The following is a 13425-nucleotide window of genomic DNA, read 5'->3' as shown; positions in this document are numbered from 1 at the left end:
CCCTGGCGGAGGTTTATTTGCACTGTGGCTCAGTGGCAGTCCAGCCTGCCTCTGTCAATGCAGCGCTCTCTTTAATGGAGAGTTTACCACTTGTACATGCAAAGTCACTTAGGTGTTAGTTTTGTTTGCCGATATAGACTGTCCATTAGCTATCTTAATCCCCTCTCTGCCTAACAGAGGCTGAATAAAAAAAAAACAGCTAAAAAAAAAAAAAAGTCCATCTAAAATATTGTTGTAGAGGAAAGAAATGCCCTTCCCTTTTTTTTTTTTTTATTTTCAAGTGCAAATATCTTGCCTTAGTCAAGTTTCCCTTTCTGAAAGTTTGAATTTCTGAAAGTCTGAGTTCTATGATTTTATGATTCTATAAAGTTGAAGTGTTTTTCACTGAAAAAAAATAGAAACTGCTTGCAGAGAATTTGCACAGGGAATAAAACCATTGACTTCTTTCAATGCTTTGCACAGAAAATGGAAACAATTTTCAGGAGGTGTTCTGGGCTGAACTTCCAGCAGGTAGGGGGATAAGTGGCACTAGTTTATGCTTATCCTGCTCATCGACTTCCCAGCATTGTTTTGGATGAAATGCAAAATCAAATCCTGCAAGATGTGATCATTTAGGGTACTGTGGCATATTTTGAAACAGTAGGGCTGTTAGCCCCAGCATCTTGGCCAAATTCCAGCCTGGATAATTACATTCTGCCGGCCTATATTCCAGCCTGCAGTTCAAATAGGGGGAAAAAAAAAAAAAAAGGAGTTATCATTTCTCCTCCGAGAAGTCCTGCTGTGTGATGACTGATGCTTTTCCACCCCAGAAGTAGCTGCATTTGGGGAAGTGCTGCCTCCGTGTTCCTACTTGTCTCGCCCATTGGATAAAAAACGCTGTGAAGATGCCCAGGCCAGCTCCTTTGTGGGAACAGAGCAGCAGAGCTGACCAGGATGGAGCTGTGGTGCTTTATGCCGGCCCCTTCATTACCACACAGCCTTCTCTCTATAAAGCCCAGAGTCCTACGTAAGGTCCATCCGGAGAGCGGGGTCTTTGTCTTTCCGGCAGCCATGGGCTGGGGGTGCTGGGAGGATGCAGGGCAGGAGGAGAGGAGCGGGCAGGCTGGCATCAGATGGGAAGAGGGAGGACTCACTGGCGGGCTTGACCCATGCCTGTAATTTGTAAAGAGCATTTTTACACCAGATCAATGCTTTCCTCAGCATTTTAATGCACCCCATTGGTGTCCTTAAACTCTAATGATGCAGTCTGTGAGAAGCTGCCATTTATTACCCACAGATGGGGTGATAATTATTGACAAGATTGTAACTAATAATTAAACCCATTTGCTCCTTTAAACAAGTTGGTGTGAATTATTTGCAGGGAGTTCTTTAGCAGGCCCGTGGTCACTCCCGCCGCGTAGTGACACTGCCCAGGAGCGGGCCCACCGCCAGGGACGAAGGCAGCTGCTCGTGGAAGCTGGGCCGTTCAAACCCGTGGTGAGACTCCTTCCTCTCAGGTTCAGTGTGGGGCCTGTGTTGGCAGGAGGTGTGTGAGCCCCACTGTGCTCCCACCCGGTCCTGAGGGCTGTGTGTCCTGAGCCCCGGCTCCTGCCAGGGCTGGGGACTGGCTCTGGGTCTGCTCAAGGGGCTTGGGGCAAACGTGGAGCTACGGATGGAAAAAATCCATCCATGAGAACTCTCCTGATGGTTTGTCCTTCTTTTCCTGAGCATCTTGAGCCTGCCTCTTCCGCCAGTGGAAGATCAATAGTCACACATTCCCCGTTGTTACATTTATTATTCCTCGGGTCAAAATCCCATTCCCATCCCGCAGCAAAGATGACGGGAGGGAAGGGGGAAGGGTAATTTCTCCATGCTTTTGTTTCTCTGGGGAGCAGAGAGATTGTAAAAGGACTGTTTAACCCTCTGTAATATGGTGTGGTGCCCTCATGGTGCTGAAGGTCCGAAACACCATCCGCTGCCCAGCGTTCCTGGTGGGGCGGTGGGTGCATGCGAAGGAGTGAGCCTCTGGCGCTGAGGGCTGGGATGGGCGTGCGCAGCGGGACAAGCGCTGCCCTGCTCCCCGTTGCCATGGGGCAGAGGGAAATGTGAGCGGTCCTTCCCTGTGGGGCTGGGCAGGATGGAGGTGGGGAGCCGCAGTGGCCGTGCCCGCTGGCGTGGGGGCCGTGGGGACGAGGCGGGCTGAGCAGAGAGCAGCTTTTGCAGCACCACACCGCTCACAAGGCAGGCTGGGGGAGCTGCCTTCCCCCGGTGTACGTTTTGAGGGAGGGTGTAAATCTAATCTCAGTGCTAGGGTCCATTAGCATTAGAGGGGAGTACTGTATATGCATTCATTCCCCGCTCTCACCCCTGGATGACAGAGTACCCCCCTCTGTTGTCTGCTTTAGCGCAGGGAAAAGGCTGCCCATTAATTCTCCGGCAGCGGTGGATAATGCCATCGTAAGTCTTAGGTGCCTATGAATGTTGTGAGCATTTTACAGTAATAAATACCCCACACTTGTGCATATAATTAGTTGTGTGTCCCTCAGTTTTTCCATCTGCCCTATGATCTATCTGTCCTTTTAGGGAGGTGGGTCTGGTTCCTCCCCTTGCACTCCTGGTTCAGCGCTGGTGTAGCTTGGCCCAGCGGCAGGAGATCAGGACCTGGTGTGGAGATTTGTGTTAAGGGAAGGAGAGATGTGATCATGAACTCAGGGATTTATTCTACTTGAAGTGGAAACCTGAGCTGAGAAGCTGAATGCGAAGCAACCAAGATGTCCCAAGTAAGTCTCAGTGTATCTGCACCGTCAGTGCCATCTCACCCCCTGCAGTGTCATGCATGTACTGCCCAGCTGCTAAGCGTGGGGTTTGAAGAGGGTTTTGTACTGCTCAATGTACTGGCAGCAATATTTCCCCTAATATGCTCCGCCCCCCCCCCCCCGCCACGTATACCAGGTTGTACAGGCTATGAAAAGACAGTTAAACATTTATATCCACAGGAGTTTTTCTGCTTATTTGACTTCGTCTTCAGTATCTTGCACCTTCCTCTTCTTCGGTGAAAAAGAGTATGGGAAGACTAATAGCCTCACATCTACACATTGTAGGATTTCATCCCCCTTTTCCGAAAACTCCACTAAAGCCTCACAGTAGCAGAACTTAGTGTGCAAAGCTAAGCAATCACCTCCTGTCTTAAACCCACTGAAGCCTGGATTCAACAGGCGAGAAAGTCAGGCTTTAGGGCTCCAAGTACTGGGTCAGAAAGACTGTGGCCACATGATACAAATGCTGATCTGATGTGAAGCCGATCTGCTAATTCAGATCCTTTCAGGGAGTGCTGACAGGTTAACTTCTCCTGGCAGACTCAATGTGCATTCAGTATTATTTGTCTGTGACTCTGACTTTATGCCTTAAAATATCGCCTGTCATCCCCCCTGTAGCTTGCAGAAAGCTGGAATAAAATTGAAGCTGGCACAAAAGCTGTGCAGTGCGTGCTCTGGCTAACCTGGTGAGATGCGGTGCTGCGAGGATGCCTGACCCGGGCCGGGTCTGTGCAGCTGGCTGATCCCAAACTCTGCACATCTGGCAGCAGCGCCTGCAGGAGCGCGGCTGAGGCCAGCCTCAGCCCCGTCAGAGGATGCTCACGCCGTTAGCTGTAACCATCCCGTTGAACTCACAGGGACTATTTACATGCTTAAAGTTAATCACAAGCATAAATCTCCGCAGGATCAAGGCTGCAGAGAAAACTAAGAGAAGATGTGGAAGAGGCATATGTCAAACGGGGCTGTGGTCGAGAGCTCACTGAGACTTAAACATAACATTTGAGAAAATGAGTCCATTTGTTTCAGAGGCATCCTGAACATTGGCATGTAGTAATTCCGTAATGGATCCATTTAACCAGTCCTATAGCTGAAATATCCTTAACAAATATTTCCTTTAATAGCGCTTAAAGAGGGAGCTCAGGGAGAGAAATTTTAAAGCACAGATGCATTATTGCTGAGTTCCAGTTTTGAGGGCTTTCAAAGTACCAAGGTAATTTTTCTCCAAATTTGGCTCAATATTTAACAAATCAAGTGAGATCAGGAAGCAACCTGAGGTCAACGTTTTTAACCTGAGTTATTTGTTAAATTCTCCCCGCTCTGCAATAACAACTAGAACAAGCGCATGTTGTATTCAAAAGCAATTCAAACAATTCTCAGAAACTTTATAATAAAATCACTAAACTGGAGAGTGAGGCTGGAACAATGGAAACAAGGAAGAAACCTTTCTGTGGGAGATGGGAAAAGCTTGCAGAGCTGGGATCTGGAGTCAGAAGAGAAGTCAGATTTCAACCTTAGCCATAGTGATTAACTACCTTAACTCTAGTAATTGTTAATGAGCATTTAGCATGAGCCAAACCAAATTGGCATTTGTACAGAAGTAAGATGGTCATGTTACATCTGAGCCGAAGCAGCCCAGAAAAGGCGGATGTAAACCATGTAGCGTGGAAGCAGCACTCTTCAAAGCGTTTATCGGCCTCGTGGCAAGGTGGCCTCGGCCATGGTGGCTGCTGGAGAGTAAAAGGACCACGGGGACTGCAACACTTCGGATTACCAGTGTTGAAGAGAGGTCTTTTGGGTGCCTGCTTTCATAGAAAGCAGCTCTTTTTAGCCCTGCTTTTGTCAGAGCCGCCTGTGCTTCCTGCTCTCCAGGATCTGAGAGTGAATGCTGTCCCTCAGGTCACTCCAACAACTGCTCATCTCAGTTTAGCAGGTAGATGTTAATCAGGCTGTCCACATCACACAGCCCTTTGCAGATCACCAGCAAGGGCTCTCTAGGCCACCAGTGGCCCACGGCCCTGTTTCAGAAGCAACGTGCTATAATAATGTATCCCTAACCATGCTTTATACCAATAAGTAGGCTATAACCCTGTCAAGGTGTGCTGGTGACTCTATAAACCATGAGACCTGAATGGTCAATGGTCGAGTGGTTTAAAGCTGTCACCAGAATACTGAGATAGCCTTATAAGCCTTGTGCTGCATGGCTGGGGATACATTATTCACTATAATATATGGTAAGAAATACCTGCGCAGGGTCTGAAATGAACTGCTTTAGCCACTAGCCAGCATGGCTAGCGATCGGGGAAATCCGTCAGCATTTTCATGTGCAATGGGAGGCAAAAAGACACAGACGCCGGGGGAGGAGAACTCATCTTCTCTATGTAAAGAAATTGGGTTTTGTGCAGGGGCCGGAAGGGGAGCCGAGCCGAGCGCTGCCTGCACGCCCTGCGGCAGCGGAGGGAGCGCCAGGGGCTGCTGACCTTCAGAGCTGTGCAGCTCCACGGTCCTTCACCAGCCTCGTTTTCCATTTCGTGGAGGATGCGGGAAGGACTCGGGCTGCCAGCTTGGAGCTGCTCAGGGAAGGCACGTGAGGACTGGGTGAGAGGGCCAGGCTGGAGGCAGGGGTGTGTGGGCAGCAGCCAGGGATGTTGTATGAAGGACCGTGGTTTAGTCACTTGCCAGGTGCCTCTGCTTTCTGGCCTACCTCCACACAGTGTCACGAGCATCACAGGGGAAAGTCTAAAACTGCCCAAGGTCAATTACAAGCCAGCAGCGGAGTCAGAAACAGGGTCCCAGGGGCACCCTACACTGATGGGGAGAGAGAGGTGGGTTGCCCCATCCTTGCCAAACGTGTCTTGGGTAGCACCAAGAGGCAGAGGGATGGAGGTGTCTGTACTGAATTGCCTGCCTGAGGCAGGCAGATGGCCCCACGGCCAGGACCCAAGGCTCTGAGAGGCTATTCTGTGTGATTTCACGAGAGAAGCCATCAATTCTGCATCTTCCTCCCTCCAGCCATAGCCAGGCTTCATGAGGCTGGCTCCAGGGGTGAGGGAGGAGAAGGCAGGGGTGGGTCTGGGTGAAACAGGGTGAAGAGATGCTCTGAATCAAATGGCCAGCCCATGGAGGGGGTGATGAAGGCTTTGAGGAGGCTCTGGAGGGGTTTATGGCTAAGCCTCTGTCACCGACAACCTTGGCAAATAAAAGATTTTCCCATCCTGACAGCAAATGCTGCTCCAACCACAGGAGACAAAGTCCCTGAGAGCATGCCCGTGTGAGTACCCTTTGGTGGCGGGGGGAGAAATGAGGAGGGCTTGGGGGATTTCATTAGGAGATGGGAGGGGAGGGAGGGAAGCCCTCCTACTGAACAATAGACAGAGCTCAAATTGCCTGAAGGGCTTGGCTGGCTTGCTTTATTTATTGTATATACATATATACATACATATATATATTTGTATGTATTTATCTGTATTTCCCCCCTGCCCCGGCCTTTAGCAGGAAAGGACCGAGGGCCATCCTTTCCCACCGCAGCGGCTGGGAGACAATAGTGCCGCCAGGGAGGACACGGGGAAGGGCCCTGCGCTGCCTGGGATCAGTAGCTGGGAGACAGGGGCTGGGGCGGAGGAATCCGGGGGCGCCGAGCACGGGGCTGGCCGCCCCCTCTCCTCACTTGTTATGTTAAGAGCCCGTTGGCGGCGCAGGGGCCGTGGGGCGCAGGGAGAACAGAGGGACGGGCTCTGAATGCGGCCGCCCCGGCATCCTTCTGTTCTCCATATGGGTACATTGTCTGGCCCCCTCCCTCCGTGCCGCCTCTCCTCTCCCTACTGTGCTCACGTCAAATGTTGGTTTCCCTTTTTATTAAAACCCTCGGAGCGGCCAGCAGGATGACAGGCACCAGGAATTTATGAAGGACAGAGGAGGAGGAGGAGAAACAAGTTTGTGTCAAGCGGAAGCCGTGTCCCTCCATTGCCCTCCCCGACCTCCCTCCCAGCTCCCAGTCTGGGCTGGACCGTGCCAGGGGACAACCAGGTTTGGCAGCTCGGGTGTATGTGGCAGCAGGCGATGCAGCGCTGAGGGGAGCAGTTTCCCAGGGAAGCCCTTTCCATCCTGGTCACCCTATCCCAAAACTACAGCCCTCCATCGCATCCCTGTCCCTAGGGGATGAGGTGCTGCTTCCCACCGCACCCCCACTGCAGACCAAAACCTCGTCAAATAAAGGTTTCCCCCATAACACCCACCCCTCCGCAGCGTTCGCCCCATCGTGCCGCTACAGGCAGGTCAATGGGCGCTCAGACCAGGGAGGGCATTGCTGTCTCCCTGTCCAGCTCTTGGCAAACCCCATAGTTTCTAGGTTTTCAATCTGTTTCGGAACCCAATTTCTTCTAAAACTCACACTGAGTAAGATCTCATCCCTTTCAAGCCCATGCTTTTCTGTGCTACCCAATTTCTTATTTAAACAAGAGATATTTTAAAGAGCTACTGTGCTCTAGAAAATGCTTCCTGTGTTATTACCCACCCAAAAGTAGTACGAAACACATTAGAAAGTCTCTTCTCTAGTGATTTTTTATATTTGATGTCAGTGAAGATAAAGCTAATGGTGTCAAGCAGTGTAAGGAAGGGGAAGATTAAACAAAATCTATCCCCTGCAAAAACAAAGCAATCAATATAACATTATCCTGCCGCAGTGGCTTTCAACTTGCTTTGATTTGTGGATCCCTAGAAAATCTCTCATGAAGGCTTAGCACCCCTCCCAGAAAATTCCCAAGCCCCAACCGCTGGCGAACATCGGTGAAATTGCTTTTCCCACTCTCCTTAAAATGTTGTCCCTTACAATGTCTCTCTCCTTGTAATTCCATGCTCTCCCAAGAATCTGCAAACCACAGGTTGAAAAATACCATCCTTCAGGATACCAGCTCAAAGACTAATTGAATAGGGAGCTTACTGTTGTTATTGTAATACTCTCAGATCCGTCTTACCTGGAGAATCTATTTTGCCACCTCTGGGAAGCTCCCACAGGAGCTTTGTCACTCTGGTCCCATCTCCCGAGCCTCCCTGCTGCCGCAACGAAATACCAAGTTTCCCCGTTGCAACAGATTGTAGATGGCTGGGAAGTTGCTGGATACATGTTTTGCTCTTGCAGAGAAAAAGGATTTTTGTTTTAAAGGCACTTCCCTCCTGCCCCCCACCCCCACCCCAGCTCCCAACAACCACAAGAAGAAATTATTGATCAAACTCAAAACAAACTTTTTATTCTCTTGTTTCCTATTTTTGCTTCTGCTTTGTGTTCTCTGTTTCATTGCGCATCTCTGACTTCAGTTAAACGTTTCTGCTGGAGAGGGGAGCATCGCCTGTTCGTAACTGGCCTAGTACAAAAAAAACAGGAAAATGGGAATAAAGAGGGTTTGGTATTTAAGGTACAAAATATTTTATTTCTGTAGGCCATATGCTGACACTGTCGATGTAACATTCATGAGACATTGAAAAATCAAGGCGAGGAGTTTAAACAACTACAAAACTTCTTCAGAATTTCCTTTTCATGAAAAAAATGGAAATATAGCAGCACCTATGCCTGAAACTAGGGCAGACAACATTCAGAAATATTGCAAAAAATGTCAAAACAGAAAAGCTGTGTTTTTTCCAAGTTGTTCTACAGATCTTTAAAGATGCTGCTCCACGAAATAACGAGCGGTTCATTCACCAACCCATCAGCTTGGGAAATATATGCAACATGAATTCATTTGTTTCCAGCTAATTGCACTTTCATTTCCTCCTCCTATCTCTTGCGAGGCTGTGCAGGCTCGGGTCTGAGCGGTGCTTCCCAGGCTGTGCTGCACGTGCCAGCCCCCCTCCCCAAAACCCCATCACGGTGGTACCCGGCCCAGCCGGGAGGCGCAGCCGCTTCCTTTGCTTGTGGTGTTCTTCTGGGCAAAAAATATTTGGGACTCACAGGTTTGGAGCGGGCAGGGACTGGCAATCAGTCCTCTTCTCTTTTATTCCTGGGTTCTGTCATTGGCATGCCGTACAGTTGCAGTCAAACAAATGAACTTCTTTACATCTTAGTTACCCTTTCTGTAAAATGAAGGTAATAATATTTATCCAGCTGGGATGCTGCAAGGAGTAATTAATGTGTACAAATCACTTTGAATTCCTCTAACGAAGTGCAAATTGTATTAGTCCCCACAGAAACTGGTAATAGGTTTGTGCCTTCCTTCACTGAAGGTCTGACCTCAGTCCCCTGGGGTAATCTTGAGGAAAAACTCTTCCTACTATTTGTATTACAGCAGCTCTTAAGGACTCCTCCAAGACCAGAATCCCCGTTGTGCGCAGAGCTGTATGTTCATACAGTAACATACACCCCACGCTCTAGAGACCTTATATTTAAACTGAAGAAAGCTGGGAGAAAGGAGGCATTAACCCTATTTCAAAGGTAAACAACCAAGGCACAGAGAGGAAACATCTTGCTGGTACTAAGTCTATGAACCAATATAAGTCTTTTCGGAACACCGTCACCTCAGGTTGACTTCCCAGCTCAAGCTGAATTCTCACCTCTCTTGGCTGGATGTCAATCTTTCCCGTTTCGGTGAGTGACAGACCAGCCGGATGGCAATGGATGGAGCTTGCTTCTGATGGGATGCTCGGGGAGAGCAGTGTTAGGGCAGGTCAAGGTTCACAGAGGGAGACCGTGAAGTGGCTTTGGGTAGGGCAGGTGACCACTGTTCCTGTTCTTCACCTCATGCTCTTTGGGAGACCTGGACACATTCTGTGTCCTGATTTCTTAACACTTTCAGGTGTCTTTCTGCTGTGGGAAGAGAGAGGACAAGAGAATTCAAGAAGGACTGGTTAAGTTGGTTTTGTAAATCTTTATGCATAAATATATGGGGAAATGTGGATGTATCTCCAACAGCTCTTCTAGCATTTGTCATGTTCTTTTTTTGGCTGATGTAACTGTTAATTTCTTGTTACTGCATCTGTACCTTAAATAGAGCAGTAAGTTGTTTCACCACCAATATATTGGAATTTTTCATTTTTGGACTGATGAAATGGTCCAAAACTGGATTCCATTTCCCCCGTGACATTAGAAATCCATTTAAATTGTGCCTTTTCTGAAGGAAAAATAGAGCAGAAACAAAAGTGTGTCACAAAATTCCGTGCCAGCGCCAATGATGGGCTGATGACCCCGTTCACGTTGTGTTCAGCTATAAAATACCTCTCTGTGAGAACCTGCATGTTTCACAGGCACTGTTGACGTTTCACAGAGGAGACCGGACTCAGTGGCTAGCCTCTTGGCTGCCTGGTCCTGGGATGTGTGGCTACTAAGCCCCTTCTAATGCCAATACTCAGATGGGCCACTAGACTTTCTGGGTGAAGATCTCACCATTTTCACTTCCCCTGCTCTCCCATAGGACCTCAGGCACTTGTCATATGGAGGTCCAACCAGAAGGGGAGCACTGCGTCCCAGAAGGCACCTCCCACTGGTTTCAACATCCAGAAGGCAAGCTGAGGAGGTATGATCCAAGTCCTCTCACCTCCAATGGGATGAGATGAAGGATAAAAGTTGGCATGATCAGAAAACTGGGGAGAAAAAGAGAGGACCAAAGCCTCTGGTGGTGTAAATCATTCCCAATCCATGAATTTTACAGGACTCTGTTGATGTACACCAGTAGAAGACCTCAGCCTCTAACACCTGTAAGCCATGGACTCCTTTAGCGGTCAAGCAACCATGTGTTGGAAAGGAGCCAGCAAGAGAGGGGGCACCTTTCCTTGGGAGATCTTTCCCAAGCAGCCAGCAGAAGCCGAGCAGAACTTCCCTTCCTCCCTTTCCTTTGCCTGCCCACTAACTGCCCGGGCTGCTCACCTCTCAGAGCCAGGGTCCCTCCTCCACCGGCCGATGATTGTCCAGAGAACCAGGAGCTGTTTATAGGTGGTATCTGAAGACGCCTTTTTGAACATAGCATGTGCAAGGATGGGAGGATGAGGGGAGGGGGGTGGGGGAAGAGGAGAGGTACAGACACAGCACTCCTTGGCAGTGATTTATAGACTGGGTCAGGCACAAATTGACTCGTATGCAAGAAATGTAAATGGAATCGAGACTTTTGATGGAGAAGCTCATTTTCAGACTTAAACGCTTTAGATTAAACACACTCACACACAAATGCTGGCGGGGAGGGTGTTTTATATAATTTACATTACAAATCAATTCATTATCCACAGAGGCAGGTTGCACTGATTTTCAAGGATCGGAGATTTGATGAAGAGGATTCATTTCAAGAAATAAACCTTTTAAATTAACCGCAAGATGAGGGAAATTTCTTTATTTAAAAAATGCGCCAGCCCCTTCTTTGTTTCTTTTATTATTATTAATATTATTTTCCATCCAGCTCTGGGTCATTAAGGAGGGTCCAGAAGTCACAGATTGCCTTTCTGAGGGAGGAGAGCTGAGAACTTCGAATGTCACACAATTTTGTCTGGCTCCAAACCCTTCATTTATCGCAACACAATTTGTTACCTGTGGTTGGCTCTGCATATCATTGTGTGCTGTGCGCCAGGACTGATTTAGCAGGGAATGTCCTCTCCACCTTGAACTTGAGAAAGGGAAAATCCCTTGAGAGAGGAGATGGAAGAATCATGAAAGACAGACTTCCAGCTGCCTCAGACCAGAAATGCCCATTGAGCTCTGGGTGAAGTCCCTGCAAGCTTTGGCAGGGTGTGCAGTTCAGGAAACCCTAGTTATAACAAAGGCAGATGGCCCTGTGAGGGCACGTTTAAGAGGCAGAGGTAAAGGAAGGGAACAAAAGGAAACCCCAGAACCAACATGGGTCCTGATGTCCCATCCTGCCCTAAAGGTGTGCAGATCACAGTGGAGAATAGCCAGGGCTGGAGGCAAAGCAGGAGGAGTGAAGATGATTGAAGGACGAGTGCCATGTTACCCTGCTCTTCCTTGGCAAGGCTGCAAAGTACCATCTTTGAGGAAGACTCTTTCTCACTTCCTAAGCTATTTGGGTATAGTTTGTTCCCCTCCAGTCATTCCTGGCCACGGCTCCTTCGTAACTCCCAACAACTCCCACAACCTGGCTGCAAATGTAGCCTCCCAGTTCCCTGGCATCCCGCCTGGCTGCAGCACGGAGAGGCAAAACAAGAGTGCTGGAGCAAGCGCCTTCTGTCTTCTGTGAGAAAATGCTTTTTTTAGATACTTTCATATCAAAACCCAAATGGTTGGGCTTCATTCCTATTTGAACAAGAGCCAATCCTCTAGAAACACAAGTGCTCACCTAACCGTAGGTGAACACCTCGGTTGTGTGGGATGAACCTGGGCCAGAAGCTCTTCACGGGCGATGGCTGGGAATGGACAGCTTTTGGGTCCTGGAGCCATCTGCATCCCTCCGTGTCCCAGCGAGCCTTCCTGATCCAAACCCTGGTGCAGGGTCTTCTTGAAGCCATCCTTCTGGTGGGAGGATCCTGGCCACTGGTGGGACTGCACGGCCAGTGCACTGCTGCCCTGGGCCGTGAAGGGCAGCGCCTGCCCCACCTGCGAGTCCCAGCACAGGGCAGGCAGTGGTCACCTCAGCTGGAAGGGAGACAAGGCACCAGGGTTAACAGCCCTGGTCTTGTGGGGAAAAAAAATAAAAAATTAAAATTCCATGGGATCTTTAATGACCACAAACGCTAAGACCTTCATTTTATATCTCTTCCAAAGTGCAATCACGCACCTTTTGGCAGGGGAGCTTTTATTCTCATGCGGATGGGGTAGCCGGTGCAGTGTCCTCTCCCAAGCGCATCCAGACCTGGCCAGTCCAAGCGCACAGAAGAACAACATGAAACGTGTTTGACCTTCACAACTTTCCTTTACAGACCAGCAAGCTAAAACCCTGAAGGAATTTTCCTGAGTGAGTTTGTCCAAAGCAACGTTCACCACCTCATTCAATATTTGCCTGCAAAAAAAATGCCAATTATTGAGAGACAGTCCTGGCTGGGCATCAATAGGCAGCCAGGTGTGAGAAGTTGAAGAGAAATACATCTCATTAATGTGGAATTGTTTTTAGGTTAATAATCTTGCGTTAATTTTCCTTTAAAATATTGTCTTTGACCGTTAAACGCTCGCACTGTTATAAAAAGAACGTAATAAATGATCTTGAAGCAAATTCTCCTGCCAAATGTCATAATTTATTTGCATAATTAGCTCTTAATTTTAATTCAATATGCAAATCCACGCTTCCTTTAAATTGCAGCAGCCTGTTTCCCGGCCCTGGCTGCCATGAATTTATTGTGAGGCGGCTGTTTGAAAAGGCAGCTTCACTGCCTTCTGGGGATGGCTGCCTGGGGGAGGGGGTGCCCACCGCCAACTCCAGTCACTTTTTGTTTGGGTTTTGTTTTGGTTCGCTTCTTATTAAGTTGGACCCCAGCCTGCTTCAATCCCTGAGCGTCCCCCTCTTCCCCCCAACAAGTCCTGTTTCCCTTTGTCTTCCTTCTGCATTCTCTCTCTCTTTTCTTTTCCTCTTTGGAGAAGACAATGTTGATCCTCCATGTTCCCTGCCCCTTGCCCCCCCATGAAAGGCTCTGGCTCAAGTCAACCTGGCAACTGCTCTGCTCTCCTCCCCCCTTCGGCTCCCTTTCCCCAGCCCTTCCTTGTGGTGCAACA

The 13425-nt window shown here is 48.8% G+C and overlaps 1 long non-coding RNA gene across 1 annotated transcript; it reads left to right on the top strand.

Moving 5' to 3' along the window:
- The first annotated feature begins 1386 nt into the window (after positions 1-1386).
- On the top strand, positions 1387-11135 carry LOC134517400 (uncharacterized). Its single transcript, XR_010071617.1, has 3 exons — positions 1387-1476; positions 2563-2759; positions 10193-11135. It is a non-coding gene; the product is annotated as an uncharacterized LOC134517400 (long non-coding RNA).
- Positions 11136-13425: the final 2290 nt, after the last annotated feature.

The sequence above is a fragment of the Chroicocephalus ridibundus genome, chromosome 6 (genome assembly GCF_963924245.1).
Source record: "Chroicocephalus ridibundus chromosome 6, bChrRid1.1, whole genome shotgun sequence".
In the NCBI taxonomy this organism is placed as follows: domain Eukaryota; kingdom Metazoa; phylum Chordata; class Aves; order Charadriiformes; family Laridae; genus Chroicocephalus; species Chroicocephalus ridibundus.
This window is presented reverse-complemented; position numbering and strand designations above follow the sequence as displayed.